Source organism: Cetorhinus maximus, chromosome 12 (genome assembly GCF_964194155.1).
Source record: "Cetorhinus maximus chromosome 12, sCetMax3.hap1.1, whole genome shotgun sequence".
NCBI lineage: Eukaryota > Metazoa > Chordata > Chondrichthyes > Lamniformes > Cetorhinidae > Cetorhinus > Cetorhinus maximus.
This window is the reverse complement of record NC_135890.1, coordinates 118,608,680-118,628,573: the sequence shown is the minus strand read 5'-3', so window position 1 is coordinate 118,628,573 and position 19,894 is coordinate 118,608,680.

Below are 19,894 nucleotides of genomic sequence, written 5' to 3'. Positions count from 1 at the left end.
GATGGTGCCTTTAACATGGAAACATGTATCCAAAGGTGTATTCATTGGAATTAATGAACATGCAGCCAATATTAGATATTAGAAGGGGAAACTGAAGGTTTGACAGAAGAGATGGGTTTAAAGAATGGTCTCAACAAAGAACAGGGAGGTAAGTGGAAAGGTTTAGAGATGAAATTCCAGAGCCAAAGGTTCAGGCAGTTGATTGTGAAAGAAACTTGTCCCTTTAATTTTGGAATTTTACCCTGCGTCACTATTAACTTTAACATGAAATAATGTCATTTTTATAACTGAATTCTCGGTATTATAGCTCCAATGAATTGATCCATTTAACATCAATTTGTATTTATACAGTTCCTTCAACATAGTAAAATGTCCCAAGGCCTTTCACAGGAGCATTATCAAAGGTGTAGGTTCAAGATTCATAAAATGTAGGGAATTCGAGAGCTTAGAGCCCAACACAGCTGCCAATGATGGGGTGAAGGAAATCAATGCTCCAAAAGAGGCCAGAATTGGAGGAATATGGAGACTTCTGAGGGTTGTGGGGCTGGAGGAGGTTACAGAGAGGGAGAGGTGAAGTTCTGAAGAAGTGTCATATTGGACTCAAAATGCTAACTCTGCTCTCTACAGATGATGCCAGACCTGCTGAGTTTTTCCAGCGCTTTGTTTTTATTAATGGGAGAAATGAGACCATGGAGGGATTTGAACGTATGAATGACAGTTTTAAAATCGAAATGGTCTTTAACATGGAGGCAATGTAGGTCAACAGTACTGGGTGATAGATAAATGGGACTTGAGAGTCAGGATGTGGGCAGCAAGTTTGCAGATGGTGCCAAGGTGGGAGACTGGCCAGGAATGTCTGTCAAGTCTAGACAAAGGTGTGAATGAGGGCATGAATGGTATTCAAAAGGTATGAATGATTAGGGAGCAGATGAGCTGAGGCAGAAGCAAAGTTGGGCAATGCTACATAGGTGGAAATAAGTGATCTTAATGGCACAGCATTGTGTTTGGAAGCTCAGCTCTGGGTCAAATATGTTGCCAAGGTTGTGAACCAAGTGATGGCAATCCCACTCAACTTGATGAGGAATTATGTTGGAGGAGGAATGGAGTGGTCAACAGCGTCAATGGTTGCAGACGGATTTTGAAGCAGACAGTGTTCTGCTCCAGTGGAGAAGTGCCTAGTTTCTGCTTCCCATTGCTTTCTCCAGCTGAGAGAACCTGGGTTCATGCACTGGTGACTTGTTAACTCCCTCAGGCCGACTGTGCGCAGTCACCAATTATGGGAGATATTGTATCAAAGACCTGACTTTAACACTACAGGCAAGCAGATTTACAGTGTAAAAGATTTACTGGCACAAATCCAATCTTATCACATCTCAGGGGCCTGTGCCTTGGGGCACATCGTCTTGCCATTTTAATCTTAAAGCTACCTTTGAAATAGGTTAGCTTGGCACAGGCGAGCATGGGATTATGAACAGAGGTAAAGCATTACATTTTATTACAACTGATGCCAGTAAAGCCTTTTATGTTTATATCTGTCTGATATAAAGTTGGCACGTATGACAACAAATGTACTTGCCAAATTATTGCAATGGCACTGAAATTCTCCTTGAATAATTCATGGTTTAACAAAGCCAGAAGAGAGACAATGAAATATTAGTGGTTGTGTGAGATTGATCGACTTGACTCTTGCCCAGCAGCTCATTTAAAGCCAGCAGAGGATTGAACAGCTCTGATTGTGGAACAGAATCTATTGTTTTCAACACACAGTTTGCCCCGTCTGCTGGTCTGACACCTTTGACCACGAGGAACCGTTTTTACTTTGCCTAATCCTTCAGTTTGGTTGGTTGATGGATTTACACAAAATAATTTGTTTTCTGTTCTGAGATGCAGCAAGGCTGGCTGACTGCTGAGAGGGGGGACACGGAGATGGAAAGATCAGTCTGCCTGCAGGTTCAGTGCTAGATCGCAGGAGATTGGTGGGTCAAAACCATGTACCAACCTTTTCTATCACAAGGGAAATGTAACATTACATCAACGTGCAACAGCTCAAGACTTTTGTCAAAAAGGGCCTCATCTGATTTCTGGGTTACCAGGTTGTATGCTTGAGATGTGCAAACTTTAGCCTTCACAAAATCTCTGATTTCACGTGATTTTCTATTGACCTTGTGGCTCTTTCAGAATATCTTGCAGATTGTCATTGTGTTGTGTCTCAACTGATTTACCTTAATTCAGAGGTTGAAGTGTGATTTTTTTTTTTGTGTTTAACATCAGGTTTGGAATATTGTTCCATGCCTAACTCATTCCCCCCTTCCTTTTGTCAACTTCCACCACTGGGTCAGAAGGTGTGGGTTCAAGTTCCACCCCAGAGACTTGAGCACAAAAATCCAACCTGACACTCCCAGTGCAGTGCAAAGGGAGTGGGTTAGATGTTAAATCAAGGCCCCATCGGCCCTCTCGGTTGAATGTAAAAGATCCCATGGCACTGTATGAAAATGATCAGCGCGTTCTCCCCTCTCGGTCAATATTTATTCCCCAATCAACATGACTAAAGAACAGCTAATCTGGTAACTTATCACATTGCTGTTTGTGGAAGCTTGGCTGCCATGTTTCCTTCATTATAGCAGTGACTACACTTCAAAAATTAGCAGTGCTTTGGGATAACCCTGAGCATGATACAAATGCAAGGTTATTTTTTTTCTCTCCTCCTTAGGGTGTTGATATGCAGCAGCTCTTTGGGCTTGAAAACTTCAGGATATCTCACAGCAGAGGATTGCACTGTGGACTGAGTACAATGGAGGATAGGGTTCATTTGTTCTGCTCGAGCATTAACCTCAGCCTCCCTGACTAGTGTTTGAGGTTCTGATGAAAAGTTAATTCTGTTTCTCTCCCCCTAGATGCTTCCTGACCCGAGTATTTCCAGCATTTTCTGCTTTTATTCCTATCCAAGATTTGTTTCATTTACATCGTCAACAAGGATGGCAGATGCTTGAAGCTGAACTTATACAGATCTACAATGCAAAACCATGTTATTAGACTGTCAGATTGTTAAGCTGCGCTGACAGTAATACGTAAGGAGAATTTGCATTTCTCTAGTGCTTTGGTGTGTTTGTCGGCAGCAATGAATTTTTTTTGAAGTGCAGATAATGTGGCAGCTAATTTACTCACAGCAAAATCCTTTCTTCACCTTAAAAATAGACAGCAAGCAGGCGTGTAAACCCTTTCCACTGATGAGAAAAGTTAACCAGGACATCAGGGAAGCTCACCATGCTCTTCTTTGAATAGTGTTGAGGCATCTTTCATCTCTGCCTGAACAGGCAGACAGGCACTCAGTATAATATTTCATCCAAAGGCAGTTCTTGAGAGAGTGCAGCACTGGTGTTAGCCTGAATAAAAGGCTCACTTCAATATCTGCACAAGTACACTTCCCAGTGAGGGAGTGGGGGGGGGTAGTTGATGGTCACTGGTTTGTGATCAGGAGAGAAAAGATAACTTGCATTTATATAGCACCTTTCACAACCTCAGGATATACCAAAATGCTTTCCGGCCAATAAAGTACATTTGAAAATGTTGTCAGTGTTGTGGTGTAGGAAATACGACAGCCAATATTTGCATAGCAATCTCCCACAAACAGAAATGTGATAATGGCAAGATGATCTGTGTTTGTGATGTTGACTTAGAGATAAGTATTTGCCTGGGCACCAGGGAGAACTCCCCTGCTCTTCTTCAGAGAGTATGAACATTGGCTGTATTTCCACACAACCACCCCCAGCCCCCCAGTCCCAAACTCCACAGTGAACCCCAGCTATGATCAGGTACCTCAAAGTTCCTTTCAAAGAAGTCTTTTGCATCCAGGAGTGCAGATTCCGTGCAAAACCAGTCACACAGAAGCACTGATGGCAGATGGGTGAAGCCTGCATAATTGACCCTCCCCGCCACCTAATAGAATAGAGCAGCACAATACTAGATGGTAGTTCCTAACTCTTCAATGGTTGAGGTAATTGTCTGTCCTTCTTGGCAATCTGCCCACCTTTGAAACCCAAGCTTGGCATGAACACTCCATTATCATTTGATATCTTGTGTACTTCCTCCTACTCCAGCCTTGGTGATGTCCTGCACTCAGCCTAGGGCCGGGATCTTGGAGCAGTAAAATCCAGTCGATTGTTCTGTTTCCTGAGCTCCTCAATAATGAAGTGCTCAGTCTTTCCACATTAAAGGCATAAATGTTTCTTCCCCACTATAAGGACTGTGCTGTGTCCAGTAATAGAATGGAGTTTTCATATGGTTCCACTTAACAGTCAGGTGAGAACAAGTTCTGGTCAAAAGCACATTTGGTGCATGCATCTGGGTTTTTTTTCGATTTTTCTCAGCACCACAATTTCTGTGAAGAACAAACTGTTTCTTCTAAACGTTATTCCGGGCTTGTTTTCCACCTGGCTGCACTGTGTGTTTGAGATTTCATGGAACTCGAATGTTCTGCAGCTTTGGGCTGCTCATTTCTTTTTCCTTTCAAGTTGTTTTTTTAATTGTTCCTTTCAGTGGACTTTTGTGCACCACAAAGTGGATGATGGGTCCCCTTGTGTCTCAGCACAAACGAGAAGGCTGGAACACTTCAGTCATCTTCAGCCAGAAGTGCCGAGTGGATGATCCATCTCGGCCTCCTCCGGAGGTTCCTAGCATCACAGATGCCAATTCAATTCACCCCATGTGATATCAAGAAACGGCTGAAGGCACTGGACACTGCAAAGGCTATGGGCCCTGACAATATTCTGGCAATAGTACTGAAGACTTGTGCTCCAGACCTTGCCGCGCCCCTAGCCAAGCTGGTCCAGTACAGCTACAACACTGGCATCTACCCGGCCATGTGGAAAATTGCCCAGGTACGTCCTGTACACAAAAAGCAGGACAAATCCAACCCGGCCAATTACCATTCCATCAGTCTACTCTCGATTATCCACAAAGTGATGGAAAGTGTTGTTGACAGTGCTATCAAGCAGCACTTACTCAGCAATAACCTGCTCGCTGGTGCTCAGTTTGAGTTCCACCAGGGCCACTCAGCTCCAGACCTCATTACAGCCTTGGTCCAAATATGGACAAAAGAGCTGAATTCCAGAGGTGAGAGTCCCTTGACATCAAGGCAGCATTTGACCAAGTGTGGCATCAAGGAGCCCTAGCAAAACTGGAGTCGATGGGAATCGGCGGGGGGGGGTTGGTGGGGGAACTCTCTGCTGGTTGCAGTCATACCTCTCACAAAGGAAGATGGTTGTGGTTGTTGGAGGTCAACCACCTCAGTCCCAGTGCATCACTGCAGGAGTTCCTCAGGGTAGTGTCCTATGGCCCAACCATCTTCAGCTGTTTCATCAATGACCTTCCCTCCATCATAATATCAGAAGTGGGGATGTTCCCTGATGATTGCACAATGTTCAGCACCATTTGCAAGTCCTCAGATGCTGAAGTGGCCTGTGTCCGTATGCAGCAAGACCTGGACAATATTCAGCCATGGGCTGATAAGTAGCAAGTAATATTCGCGCCACACAAGTGCCAGGCAATGACCATCTACCATTGATATTCAGTGGCATTACCATCACGGAATCCCCTGCTATCAACATTCTGGGGATTACCATTGACCAGAAACTGAACTGGACTAGCCATATAAATACTGTGGCCTCAAGAGCAGGTCAGAGGCTGGGAATTCTGTGGAGACTAAACTCACGCCCAGACTCCCCAAAGCCTGTCCATTATCTACGATGCATATCAGGAGTGGGATGGAATACTCCCCACTTACCTGGATGAGTGCAGCTCCCACAACTCTCAACAAGCTGGACAAGATTCAGGACAAAGCCCGCTTGATTGACACCCCTTCCACAAACATTCACTCCCTCCACCACCAACTCACAGTAGCAGCAGTGTGTACCATCCGCAAGATGCACTGCAGAAACTCACCAAGGCGCCTTTGACAGCACCTTCCAAACCTGCGACCTCTAACACCTAGAAGGACAAGGGCAGCAGATGGATGGGAACACCACCACCTGCAAGTTCCCCTCCAAGTCACTCACTATCCCGACTTAGGACTATATTGCCGTTCCTTCACTGTTACTGGGTTAAAATCCTGGAACTCCCTAACAGCAGCTAAGGAGCTCCTACACCTAATGGACTGCAGCAGTTGAAGAAGGCAGCTCACCACCACCTTCTCAAGGGCAGTTAGAGATGGGCAATGCTGGTCAGGCCAGTGACACCCAAATCCCGTGAATGAATGAATAAAATGTTCCACATTAGTATTGTGGAACCAAAGACCAAGTAAACCCAGAGTCAGTTGCAGGTGGGAATCCTTGTCCTTAAAAGAAAAAACCTGCATTTCTGTAGTGCCTTTTATGACCTCAGGCTGTCCAAAATCACTTTACACCCAATTAAATACTTTTGATGTGTTCTGATGCGAAAACCCTCATGCATGTTTTATTTACCTCGTGACTTGACTATTTTAATGCCAGCCTCTCATCATCCACCCGTGTTTCACTGACCTACATTGGCTTCCAGTTAAACAAAGTCTTGATTTTAAAATCCTCATCCTTTTTTTCCAAATCCCACCATGGTTTCGCCCCTCCCCAAACTCTGTAATCTCCTACAACCCTCAGAGTTATCAGCTCTCCTCCAACTCTGGCCCCTTGTCCATTCCCAATTTTCATCATCCGTCATTGGTGGCTGTATTTTCATCTGCCTGGGCCCCAAAGCTCTGCAATTGCCTCCTAAAAACTTCTCCATCTCTAAACTTCTCTCCTCCTTTAAGATGCTCCTTAAAATCAAACCCTTTGACTCTTTGTCATCTGCTCTAGTCCCTCCTTATGTGGCTCAGTGACCTATTGTTTTCGATACCACTCCTGCTAAGTGCCTTGGGACATCTTTGCTAGGTTAAAGGTATTGTAAGTTGTTGCTATGACATTTCTCTCTATGTTTGATCATTCCTTCAGTTGCCACCACGACCCTCCTTCAAATCTCTCCTTGGCGTTGGTTAAGTTACCTTGACAGGTTTTTGCCAAATTTCCAGTGTTATATAACCGTATGTTGATGTTACGATTTCCTGCCATTATTCAACAATGAATTTCAAATGGGTGCTGAGAACACCCCATCAGGTTCCCAAATTAAAAATAACTTGCCTTTTAACATCGCACTTGATCAGATTTTTGAAGTGTCTCGAAGTGAATTCCTGTTTGACATGCTGCTGGGGAAGAAAGTGAAATGGCCATTACGCTGCTGGTAATGCTCTCGAGACTGCCATCAGCCTGAGCTACATCACCTGTTCAGTGCTGGTGGCCAAGATTCCTGTCACAAGAGGATATTCCCATCTAAGACCATAAGACATAGGAGCAGAAATTAGGCCATTTGGCCCATCGAGTCTGCTCCGCCATTCAATCATGGCTGATAAGTTTCTCAACCCCATTCTCCCGCCTTCTCCCCGTAACCTTTGATCCCCTTACCAATCAAGAGCTTATCGATCTCAGTCTTAAATACACTCAATGACCTGGCCTCCACAGCCTTCTGTGGCAATGAATTCCGTAGATTCAGCACTCTCTGGCTAAAGAAGTTTCTCCTCATCTCTGTTCTAAAAGGTCTTCCCTTTACTGTGAGGCTGTGCCCTTGAGTCCTAGTCTCTCCTACTAATGGAAACATCTTCCCCACGTCCACTCTATCCAGGCCTTTCAGTATTCTGTAAGTTTCATCTCATCCACCTGGACCTGAGTTCAACCCAGCTTCTAGATATGAGATGATCTAACCCATTGTGCCCATCTGGTGGGCTATTAAATGGACAACTGAACTCTGATTTGTCCGTGTGACCAGCTGTTGGAGGCACAAACATGGACACACTTTGGCTGAATTATGTTTCTGAAGCACGGGTATTAAGCCTTTCTGTTTCCTCATACTACTGCCTGTGCTGCAGTAACCTGTTTACAGTGAGCCAGCATTTTAGGAACCTTGCGTGAGAGCAGTGAAAGGAAACTTTTTTTCTTCTCTATCCTCACAGCTTGACGGCTCTTAGTGTCTTAGAGCAGACATGAGCGACTTGGATGTGGGAAAAAGAAAGGTGCTTTCAATTTTGTTTTGTAACTGATCTTGGCTCCAGTTTTGCCTGTAAGAGCCAAGGACTCTGCAATCCAGCCCGAAAAATGCATATCTTTCCCTAATCTTAATGTCGACTATATCAGTGAATCATTAACAGATTGTTTATTCTGTGATCTAGCCCTGTCTTCTTTGGCAGTTGTAAATCAGTCAACTGCGGGTTCTTGTGGAGTCAGTGGCTGAAATCTTCCGGTTTCCGGATGGTTGGAGACTGGACGTGCTCCACCAGATGCGCTATGGGACCCCTCGGAGGTCCTGAGGCACTGACTCCATGGCAATTGCCCAGGAAGTTTGAACTCCCAATGGGCAATTCCCCTGCTCCCCAAGACCCTCTGGAAAAAGTCTCCAGCTCTGAACTACACTTGGCAACTTCGAACGGTTCTGACTCACTTACCCAGGAGGAATGTTTGACAGAAAAATCTTAGTCTAGCTCCTGGGTAACCATGCAACTGACCCCCTACCCCCCCACCAAGTCTTTCACACTAACCGCACCCCCCCTCACCCCCACCCTGACTACCTCCCCAGCCTGACTTGACTTATCACAACAACCCCCCAGATCCCTGACTCCCCCTTGACCAGGCCTGACTAGCCCCTGACCCACCTACCATCGAAGTGCATCTCATAGTGCTGAATTATCTCCCCCGCCCCCGACAGTACACTACAAGTAGGCAGTTCGATGGAAGACTGCTCAGTGTTTCTGAGGTAGCCGGGATGGGAAGACCCGGAGTTCCATCGTGGAGGAGAAAAGTGGGAGTGGAGCAGCGACCTGATGGTGATTGATGCACCTCGGAAGGTTCAGGCTTTTGTTGCTTTTGCCTGGTCCAGCTCCCACTTTCATCCCTTTCATCGATGCCAATGAAACGAGCCATCAATTGCTGACTCCCTGCCCCATCAACAGCTACACCATTATCATCTAGAGAGGAGACAGTGGCGTAGTGCTCCTGTTTACTGAACCAGTAATCCAGAAGCTCAGGCTAATGCTCTGGAGACATGGGTTCAAATCCCACCACGGCAGCTGGTGAAATTTAAATTCAACTAATAAAATCTGGAATTGTAAAGCTCGACTCAGTAATGGTGACCATGATAACTATCATCAATTGTTGTAAAAACCCATCGGGTTTGCTAATATCCTTTAGAAGGAAATCTGCCATCCTTACCTAGTCTGGTCTACATGTGACTGCAGACTCACAGCGATGTGGTTGACTCTAAACTGACATGGACTGGCAACAAATGCTGGTCTTGCCAGTGATGCCTACACCCCATGAAAGAATTTTTTAAAAACTCTGTCTTGGAAACACCTGTGAATCCTCCCTCCTATCCTCTCTTCAGAAAGAAAGATTTGCATTTATATAGTGCTTTTCTCCACCACCAGATGTCTCGAAGTGCTTTATACCCAATGAAGTGTTTTTGAAGGGTAGTCACTGTTGTAATGTGGGACGATCATCCCAGGTTGCAGGTGGATGATCATCCCAGTTTCCCAGGTATGTTCATTATTCTCATCTCATCTGTTGGGATAAATGGGTTCCTGAGAGTCTGAGGTAATATATGATGTGAAGTGAAAAATGATGACCTTCTACTCCACATGGAATTGTTGGTATAAAATTTCATGGAATTTGCACACAGACACAGGCCATTCAACCCAACTGGCCTCTACTGGTATTTATCATTCACAAAAGCCGCCTCCTCACAATTATCTCTTCCAACCTGTCCCTGTATTCCCTCCATTTCCTTCTCCCATGAAACATGAGCCCGGAGATCACGAGTGAGGATTAGGACAAGTGATTTGCTTGCTAAATGAATACATTTGTTGACCTCACTCAGCACATCTTGTTGCTGTTTTTTTTATTCATTCATGGGATGTGGGCGTCGCTGGATGGGCCAGCATTTACTGCCCGTCCCTAATTGCCCTTGAGAAGGTGGTGGTGAGCTGCCTTCTTGAACCGCTGCAGTCCATGTGGCATAGCTAGACCCACAGTGCTGTTAGCAAACTTCTAGGTGGTGGTGTTCCCATCTATCTGCTGCCCTTGTCCTTCCAGATGGCAGTGGTCTTGGGTTTGGAAGGTGCCGTCGAAGGAGCCTTGGTGAATTCCTGCAGTGCATCTTGTAGATGGTACACACTGCTGCTGCTGTGTGTCGGTGGTGGAGGAAGTGAATGTTTGTGAATGTGGTACCAATCAAGCGGGCTGCTTTGTCTTGGATGGTGTTGAGCTTCTTGAGTGTTGTGGGAGCTGCACTCATCCAGGCAAGTGGGGAGTATTCCATCACACTCCTGACTTGTGCCTTGTAGATGGTGGACAGGCTTTGGGGAGTCAGGAGGTGAGTTACTCATTGCACGATTCCTAGCCTCTGACCTGCTCTTGTAGCCCCAGTATTTATGTGGCTTGTCCAGTTCAGTTTCTGGTCAATGGTAACCCCCAGGATGTTGATAGTGGGGGATTCAGTGATAGTAATGCCATTGAATGTAAAGGGGCGATGGTTAGATTCTCTCTTGTTGGAGATGATCATTGCCTGACACTTGTGTGACATAAATGTTACTTGCCACTTGTCAGCCCAAACCTGGATATTGTCCGGGTCTTGCTGCATTTGGACATGGACTGCTTCAGTATCTGAGGAGTCGTGAATGGTGCTGAACATTGTGCAATCATCAGCGAACATCCTCACTTCTGACCTTATGATGGAAGGAAGGTCATTGATGAAGCAGCTGAAGATGGCTGGGCCTAGGACACTACCCTGAGGAACTCCTGCAGTGATGTCCTGGAGCTGAGATGACTGACCTCCAACAGCCACAACCATCTTCCTTTGTGCTAGGCATGACTCCAACCAGCAGAGAGTTTTCCCCCTGATTCCCATTGACTCCAGTTTTGCTAGGGCCCCTTGATGCCACACTCGGTCAAATGCTGCCTTGATGTGAAGGGCAGTCACTCTCACCTCATCTCGGGAGTTCAGCTCTTTTGTCCATGTTTGAACCAAGGCTACAATGAGGTCAGGAGCTGAGTGGCCCTGGCGGAACCCAAACTGGGCATCAGTGAGCAGATTATTCCTGAGCAAGTGCTGATTGATAGCACTGTTGATGACCCCTTCCATCGCTTTACTGATGATGGAGGGTAGGCTGATGGGGTGGTAATGGGCCGGGTTGGATTTGTGTTGCTTTTTCTGTACAGGACATACCTGGGCAATTTTCCACATAGCTGGGTAAATGCCAGTGTTGTAGCTGTACTGGAACAGCTTGGCTAGGGGCGCGGCAAGTTCTGGAGCAGAAGTCTTCAGTACTATTGCTGGAATATTGTCAGGGCCCACAGCCTTTGCAGTATCCAGTGCCTTCAGCCATTTCTTGATATCACATGGAGTGAATCGAATTGGCTGAAGACTGGCATCTGTGATGCTGGGGACCTCCGGAGGAGGCCAAGATGGATCATCCAGTCAGCACTTCTGGCTGAAGATTGTAACAAATGCTTCAGCGTTATCTTTAACGCTGATGTGCTGGGTTCCTCCATCTTTGAGGATGGGGATATTTGTGGAGCCACCTCCTCCAGCGATCTAGCAACTGAGGACTGGGCATCCATGAGGCGCTGTGGGCCATCAGCAGCAGCAGAATTGTACTCGAACACAACCTGTAACCTCATGGCCCAGCATATCCCCCACTCTACCATTACCATCAACACAGGGGATCAACCCTGCAGGGGCCTGCATTTTCAAGGTAGTAGTGAAGTAAATTCTCTCAACTCCCCCAGCAATAGGTTTCAGGCTAGTTTATATCCTAGGAGTGCAGCAGGCAGGAGAAATGTGAACTCAGTTTAGCAGCAGCCTTAAATCATATAAAACACCCTGCACCAAGGAGATCAGGTCAGCCAATGCTGGCGAGGTTGCTGGGGGATGCGGGGGGTGGAGTTGGGGTGGGCTTTGGGATAGTAAACACCAGAAGCTGATCTTCACCAACCTCTCCCCCCACTGCCCCAACACCAGAAGCTGATCTTCACCAACCTCTCCCCCCGCTACACCCCCCTCCCAAACACGGTCCAAAACCCCACCCACAGTGGCAGAGCCCAGCATAACCAAAACCTGACTAGGCGGGAACAGCGAGAGTTAGGATTGTCAATCACCCAGGAGTCAGGAGTCTCCAGGAATGAATCCTGGAGACAGCCACAACACAAGAGAAGAATTACCAAGACATTGAAAAGAACCTGTCTTTAATGATGGTCTAACACTTTGCTAGTTCTTAAAAAAAAAGTTAGTGAAGGGATGACTGGCTGTTTGGGTGGGGCAGTTGGAGGTATGAAGTCATGTGTTGAAACAACAACAATTTGCATATTGTCTTTAACACAGTAAAATGTGGCAAGGAGCTTCTCAGGAATGATTATCAAAACAGTCTGTGACACGTAGGGAGATATTAGGACAGGTGACCAAACGCTTGGTCAACGAGGCCGGTTTTTAGCATCTTAAAGGCGACAGAGAGAGCTGGGATCCAGGGATATGTCCAGTGAGGATTGGCAATCCTTGGGAGATTTAACAATAGAATGGGGTAAATCTTGACTTTCTGCGTTGGTGTGAAGCAAAACGATGGTGAGCTGGCCGACCCCATGTTACATCTCCCAATTCTATGGAAGTCAAAGCGGGAGTGATGCCGAACAGGTGCATGCTTGCTGCTGTCTATCTTACATTGTCTCACAGTCAAAATCTTTCCACGGACCCTGGGCAGCAATAATCAAACACAAAGCTCCTGCTGTGCCCTGTCCAACAACTCTTTGATTGGTCTGTATCCATTGCCGTCTTCTATTGGATTTTGGTGCCTCTGTTCTGAGTAAATCAGTCAATTCAGCAACTCCACAGGTTCCAGGAATCCTGTTCACTCCTGACTGTGAGTTCCATCAGTTATAGCTGAGGTGCAAGTAAAGTGATTTATTTTTATGTGGCAAATGCTGTTTTCTATTTCAAGCAATCAACCGTATTTAATTAAGTGTATGATTGGCAATTTACAGCACCACAGTCAGCGCTTGCACTCGGTGCTTTGATGAGCCACAATGTAGATGAACCATTGACCTTGATACAAATCCTGTATCTGGTCTACTGTCTGACAGTTTGCCTGCACCAGGAAGTGGCCGGGGCCAAGATTTACTACAAATATGGTTTGAAATGTAGACAAATGTTGGAGAGTGCGCAGAGATGAATGGCTCATGGATTGTGTGGCCACACTATTGGGCCCAGTCCATTTCACCCATTCACAAAGAAAGACTTGCATTTATGTAGCACCTTTTATGACATCAGAATGCCCCAGCCAATGAATTTCTTTGTTGTTGAGTTTGTAATGTATGAGGGCGTGGCAGTCAATTTGTGCACAGCAAGCTCCCACAAACGGCAACAGGACAATGCCCAGATAATCGGTTTGCGATTTGGTTGAGGATCTGAATATTGACCAGGACGTTCTTCAAAAGGGCACCATGGGATCTTTTACGTTCACCTGAGAAGGCAGACGGGGCCTCCAACCCCGTGTGTGAAACTCCCTCGATGCTGCACTGAAATTCCACGTTATGTGCTCAAGGCTCTGGAGTGGGATTCAAACCCACAATCGTCTGACTCGGAGGTGGGAATGTTACCCACTGAGCCACAGCTGACCCCCCACACGGCCAGTGGCTTTGCTATTTAAGATAATTGGGCAATATCATGAAATACAATCCCCAAAATACCAGCAAAAATCCTGTAAATCCAAGTAATAAAAACAATGGATTGATTGAGCACAACTGAATAAAATCTCAGTCACTGCTGTGGACTCCATGCAGCTGTTATCACTTGGGAGTGGACAGTTTGGAAGTTCCAGGTCCTTTAATGTTCAGGAGCCCTGAGCGAGCCCAGGATCGGAGGGGAACTCCTGACAAAGCAGGGGTTTCTCGCTGGGAATGGAGGCATTTAAATCACCAACCAAACTGACAACTGTCACAATTTCATTCACGGCTGCCATTGGGCAGAAACATTAAGACAGAAAAAGTCAAAATTTGAGCCAACTGCACCTGTGCGGACTTAGCAGATCTTTGACATTCATCCCCTCCCTCCCTCCCTCCCTTCCTCCCATCCCTTTCTCCCTCCCTTCCTCCCTCCCTCCCTCCCCTCCTCCACTCCTTCCTCCCCTTCCTCGTACACCTCCCTCCCCCGTTCCTACCCCCTTCCTCCTCCCCCTCTGCTCTCCCCCCTACTCCTCTCCTGTACTCTACTCCACCCCTCCACCCCCTCTGCCCTCCCTCCTTCTCCAGGCCTTCCCTCCCTCCCCTCCTTATCCCTTCCCTTCCCTCCCCTCCTCATCCCTTTCCCTCCCTCCCCTCCTTATCCCTTCCTCTCCCTCCCCTCCTCATCCCTTCCCCTCCCTCCCACACCCCTACCCCCTTCCCCTCCCTTCTTCCCTCCCCACCCGTACCACTTACCCTCCATCCTCCCCTCCCCCTCTACTAGCTCCCTCCGTCCACCCGCCCCTCCTCCAAACCCTCCTCTCCCTCCCCTCCCACACCCCTACCCCTCCCTTCTTCCTCCTATCACCCTCTGTCCTCCCCTCTCCCTCCCCTCATTAAGGGAGTTATACCAAATTACATTGGCTTTTACAGAGCAGAGACCAGGACACTTGCTCTACTAGGTCCACGTCAGTGTTCATGCTCCACCTCAGCCTCTTCCCACCTTAGTTCATCTCATCCTCGTCACATATATATATAAATGTATGTCGTTGGACCATGTCATAAATTAAAGAGCGTATTTCAACAACAACAGCTGGCATTTATAGAGCACCTTAATGTAGTCAAATGTTCCAAGGTGCTTTACAGGAGCGTTAGCAAGCACGTTTATTATGCCTGATGACCAAACATTTAGTCAAAGAGGTAGGTTTTAAAAAGCGTCTTAAAGGAGAGAGGGAGTTGGAGAGGGAATTCCAGAACTTAGCGCCCAGACAGCCGAGGGCATGGCCACCAGTGGTGGAGCGACTGAAATCAGGGATGCACAGGAGGTCGGACTTGGAGGAGCGCAGAGATCTCGGTGGTGGTGGTGGGGGAGGGGGCTATGGAAGAAGGTTACAGAGATAAGGGAGGGACTGAAAACAAGGATGAGGATTTTAAAATTGCCGGACTGGGAGCCAACGTAGCTCAGCGAGCACAGGTGAACTGTTATTTTTTTTTGTACTTAAAATTCTGGTTATTTTCTTGCTATTTAACTTTTTCTATGAAGAGAATAGGTTTACCGACATAATCTTACTCCTGCAGCAAATCAAACAATGAAACGGAGAAGGTTTAAACACTAAGATTAAAGCAAAATACTGCAGATGCTGGAAATCCAAAACAAAAATAAAAATAGCTGGAAAAACTCAGCAGGTCTGACAGCATCTGCGGAGAGGAACACAGTTAAGGTTTCGAGTCCGTATGACTCTTCAACAGAACTAAGGAAAAATAGAAATGAGGTGAAATATAAGCTGGTTTAAGGGGGTGGGGGGGGGGGAACAGGTAGAGCTGGATAGAGGGCCAGTGATAGGTGGAGATAACCAAAGATGTCACAGAGAAAAGGACAAAGAGGTGTTGAAGGTGGTGATATTATCTAAGGAATGTGCTAATTAAGGGTAGAAAGCAGGACAAACAAGGTACAGATAGCCCTAGTGGGGGTGGGGTGAAGGGAAGGGAAGGGATCGAAATAGGCTAAAAGGTAGAGATAAAACAATGGATGGAAATACACTTAAAAATAATGGAAATAGGCGGGAAAAGAAAAATCTATATAAATTATTGGAAAAAAAGGGGGGGATCGGAAAGGGGATGGGGGGAGGGGGAGTTCATGATCTAAAATTGTTGATCTCAATATTCAGTCCGGAAGGCTGTAAAGTGCCTAGTCGGAAGATGAGGTGCTGTTCCTCCAGTTTGCGTTGAGCTTTACTGGAACAATGCAGCAAGCCAAGGACAGACATGTGGGCATGAGAGCAGAGTGGAGTGTTGAAATGGCAAGCGACAGGGAGGTCTGGGTAATGCTTGCGGACAGACCGAAGGTGTTCTGCAAAGCGGTCACCCAGTCTGCGTTTGGTCTCTCCAATGTAGAGGAGACCACATTGGGAGCAGCGAATGCAGTAGACTAAAATGAGGAAAGTGCAAGTGAAATGCTGCTTCACTTGAAAGGAGTGTTTGGGCCCTTGGACAGTGAGGAGAGAGGAAGTGAAGGGGCAGGTGTTGCACCTTCTGCGGTTGCATGGGAAGGTGCCATGGGAGGGGGTTGAGGTGTAGGGGGTAATGGAGGAGTGAACCAGGGTGTCCCGGAGGGAACGATCCCTGCGGAATGTCGCCGGGGTGGGGGGGAGGGGGGGGGTGAAGGGAAGATGCGTTTGGTGGTGGCATCATGCTGGAGTTGGCGAAAATGGCGGAGGATGATCCTTTGAATGCGGGAGGCTGGTGGGGTGATAAGTGAGGACAAGGGGGACCCTATCATGTTTCTGGGAGGGAGAGGAAGGTGTGAGGGCGGAGGCGCGGGAGATGGGCCGGACACAGTTGAAACGTTAACTGTGCTCCTCTCCGCAGATGCTGCCAGACCTGCTGAGTTTTTCCAGGTATTTTTATTTTTTGTTAAGGTTTAAACACTCCCCCCCCACCCAAAGCTTGTGATAAACAGACTAGCAAAAAGGGAGCAAATTAAAAACTAAGGTGTAAGGTGTAAGGTGAATGAAGCGGTTTTTATAAAAAAACTTTAAATGAATTCACACTTGGACCCTTTCCTCTGTTGTTCAGGTTGAGTCTGCCTGGGTTTGTGTATGAAGTCTGTATGAGCTTATCTCATCGGCCATCAGTGCCTGATATCTCTCACTATCAGTGTGTGAATGTCATGTCCAAATAGATTTGCTGCTGGTTTAGACTGAGCAGCACTCGCACAATTGATAGTGGCTGATAAGGTTATGTTCTGGGTAAAGGTAGTTTATTTGTTTGAGCCCTGCTCAGTCAGGCCAACAATCTGTCTCTGATAAGGTGCCCTGACATCACAGCTCTAACCCCTTTTGTATTTTCACTAAAGTGTTCCATTCAGTTTATGTAACCCACTGGAAGAGCTCACTTGTTATTGCTCAATAGCTCCTCGTTTGGAATAATTACACATGGCTGAGTTTCTATCTTATCTTTTATCTGCCCATTAATATCTGTTCCTGAGCAGATGCTCGATTTCTCTGTGTTATCAATTATCACAGCGGAGACTGAGAGAAGAATGTCACCCAAAAGGACATTTTTTAAAAGCTATGGAGGCCTCTGCAGAATGTGTTCGCAGCAGCGCCTTTTATCTGAGAGCAAGCCCTAGGGCCCACCATGGTTTTACAACTTGGTTTGAAGATTACCATTTGCATTTAGCAGTTGAATTACTTAACCCTGTGTGTGTGGCACTTTGCAAAGTGTCTCAGAAATGGATCAGCTGCTGACAATACCAAGGGGAAGTGCCACAGTGCCATCATGTGGTGAGCACCGGGATTCCAGCCCTGGCTCAGCTACTCAATCTGGACGACATCGCACTGGGACCCTTCAAACCAGGGGCAATTAGACAAAGTCAACATTACCCCCCGACTCTAGAGCCATAATGAAACTGATACCATCCATCTCGGTATCGGCCTCGTGCTCCTGGGTCAGAAGGCCATAGAATAGAGACCCACTCCAGAGGCCTGAGCGCAAAATCCCTGCTGACACTCACAGAGGGAGTGCTGCACTGTCGGAGGTGCCATCTTTTTGGATGAGATGTTAAACCGAGACCCCACCTGCTCTGTCAGGTGGATGTAAAAGATCCTATGGCCACTATTTTAAAAGGAGAGCGTGTGTCTTTGATCAATGTCACAAAAAAAACAGATGATCTGGTCATGATCCTCCCCCACCTTAAACCAGCTTATATTTCATCCCTCTCCTAATTTTACTTAGTTCTGTTGAAGGGTCATGAGGACTCGAAACGTCAACTGTGTTCTTCTCCGCCGATGCTGCCAGACCTGCTGAGTTTTTCCAGGTATTTCTGTTTTTGTATCGTATTGAGGTTTGTGGGATCTTGCTTTGCACAAATAGGCTGCTGCATTTCCTACATTTCAACGGTGAGTGCACTCCTAAAGTACGTCATTGGATGTGGGGGAAAAAATAGAAAAATACTTGCATTTATATAGCATGCGATTAAAGCTGCAAATCTATTTAAAATAGATTCTCAATGTTCCTGTGAGGCAGAATAGAAATGAATGAATCTCCAAAGGTGAACACAAATAATTTTACAAAACGCTTTGAGCTAACACAAGGCTGATTAGCGAAGAGGGGGGGGATGCATTTTGCTTCCGACTGGATGATATTGTGACCTTCCCCTCGAACTAAGAACAACGGTTGGATTTGTCCCAACCGCTTCCTTGTGAGAAGTCCCAGCATCACTGGAAAACCTCTCATTATTTCCACCGCGGTTAATGATTTTCAGTTGGGGTTGTTAATATGTATGACACAGCCTCCAGGAGTTTGTTCTGATGTCGTTCCCTGGGAGCCAGTGTAATCAAGTCCAAAGCTTTTCTCGCACTAGTGGAAGGACATAGTTTGGTTCATCTGTAACAAGCTGCCTGCTGGGAGAGCACAGTTATGTGTGTGAGCAGACTTTGCAGTAACTCTAAACGCCTTAGCTGGTGCAAAATTTCTTTTCTGTCAACTGTGGCTCCTTCAGTCACCTCGGAGTCAAAAGGCTTGTGGGTTCAAATCCCACTCCGGAGGCTCGGGCACAAAAAAATCTGGCCTGGTGAGAGAGCGCTGTGCTGTCGGAGATTCCATCTTTCAGATTAAACCAAGGCCCCTTTTTTAAGCCAGGAAGAGAGAACTTGCATTTATATAGTGCCTTTCACCACCTCAGGCTATCCCAAATTGTTTTACAGTACATCTTGAAGTGTGGCCACTGACAGTTTAATTGATTAAGTCTAATTCGCAAAGAAGAAATCACTTTACTTGGGGAGCTGAGAGAAATGAGCACAATCCAGGATTATGAATTTAGCCAAGTAGTTAGTTGAAGCCTTGTACGAAGGATTATTGGGATTATCGTGTTATCTGTCCACATATGTAATATGAATGTTGTTATTATTTCTCCCCTTGGACCCCTGTTTAAGGCACAAACCCAGCGCTTCCCAAACTTTCTCCCAAAATAATCCCGTTTAATGCCTCAGAGTTCATGTGACCCCCCAGAGTGAAAATTGGGGGCGTAGTTTGTTGAGTGGGATGTGGTGAGGGAGGGAGTGAGTGGTCATAGAGTTGCTGAGCAGGGGGCAGGTTTAGGGGTTTACCTCAGCTGGGTTTAACCTGAAAAGATCCCGATTTTTACAGACTCTGGTTGTAGGAGTAATGGGGCCCCCAAGAATAGTCCATTTAAGCTGCACCCAATAAGGAAAAAAAAGCACAAATATGTAAAGGGTCCTCACATCTGTCAGAACTCAGTCTGAACTCCGCGGCTGCTGTTACTGCTTTCGTGCTCATGACCCCCAAAATCTTATCCCGTGACCCCCACTGGGGGTCGCAACCCACAGTTTGGGAAGCTCTGCACTGACCCCGATGATGCTGCCCACTTTCTCCAACCTTGTCGAAGAGGTTAAACGGGGAGGTGCGTCAGGCGTGTAATTGACCGGAACCCGTGGCTATAACATCTCCCCACATGGTTTAGCGGAACCCCTCAGTGCAGCCCCTCACCATATGAAAAAGCTGGGGCCCGATTCTTGCCCAGACAGTTAGTCTTCATACTTGAGTCTGGACAATCTCAGTTGGCTATTCCACCACAGGAAGCATCACAGCTGAGGCCCCACCCAGTGTCC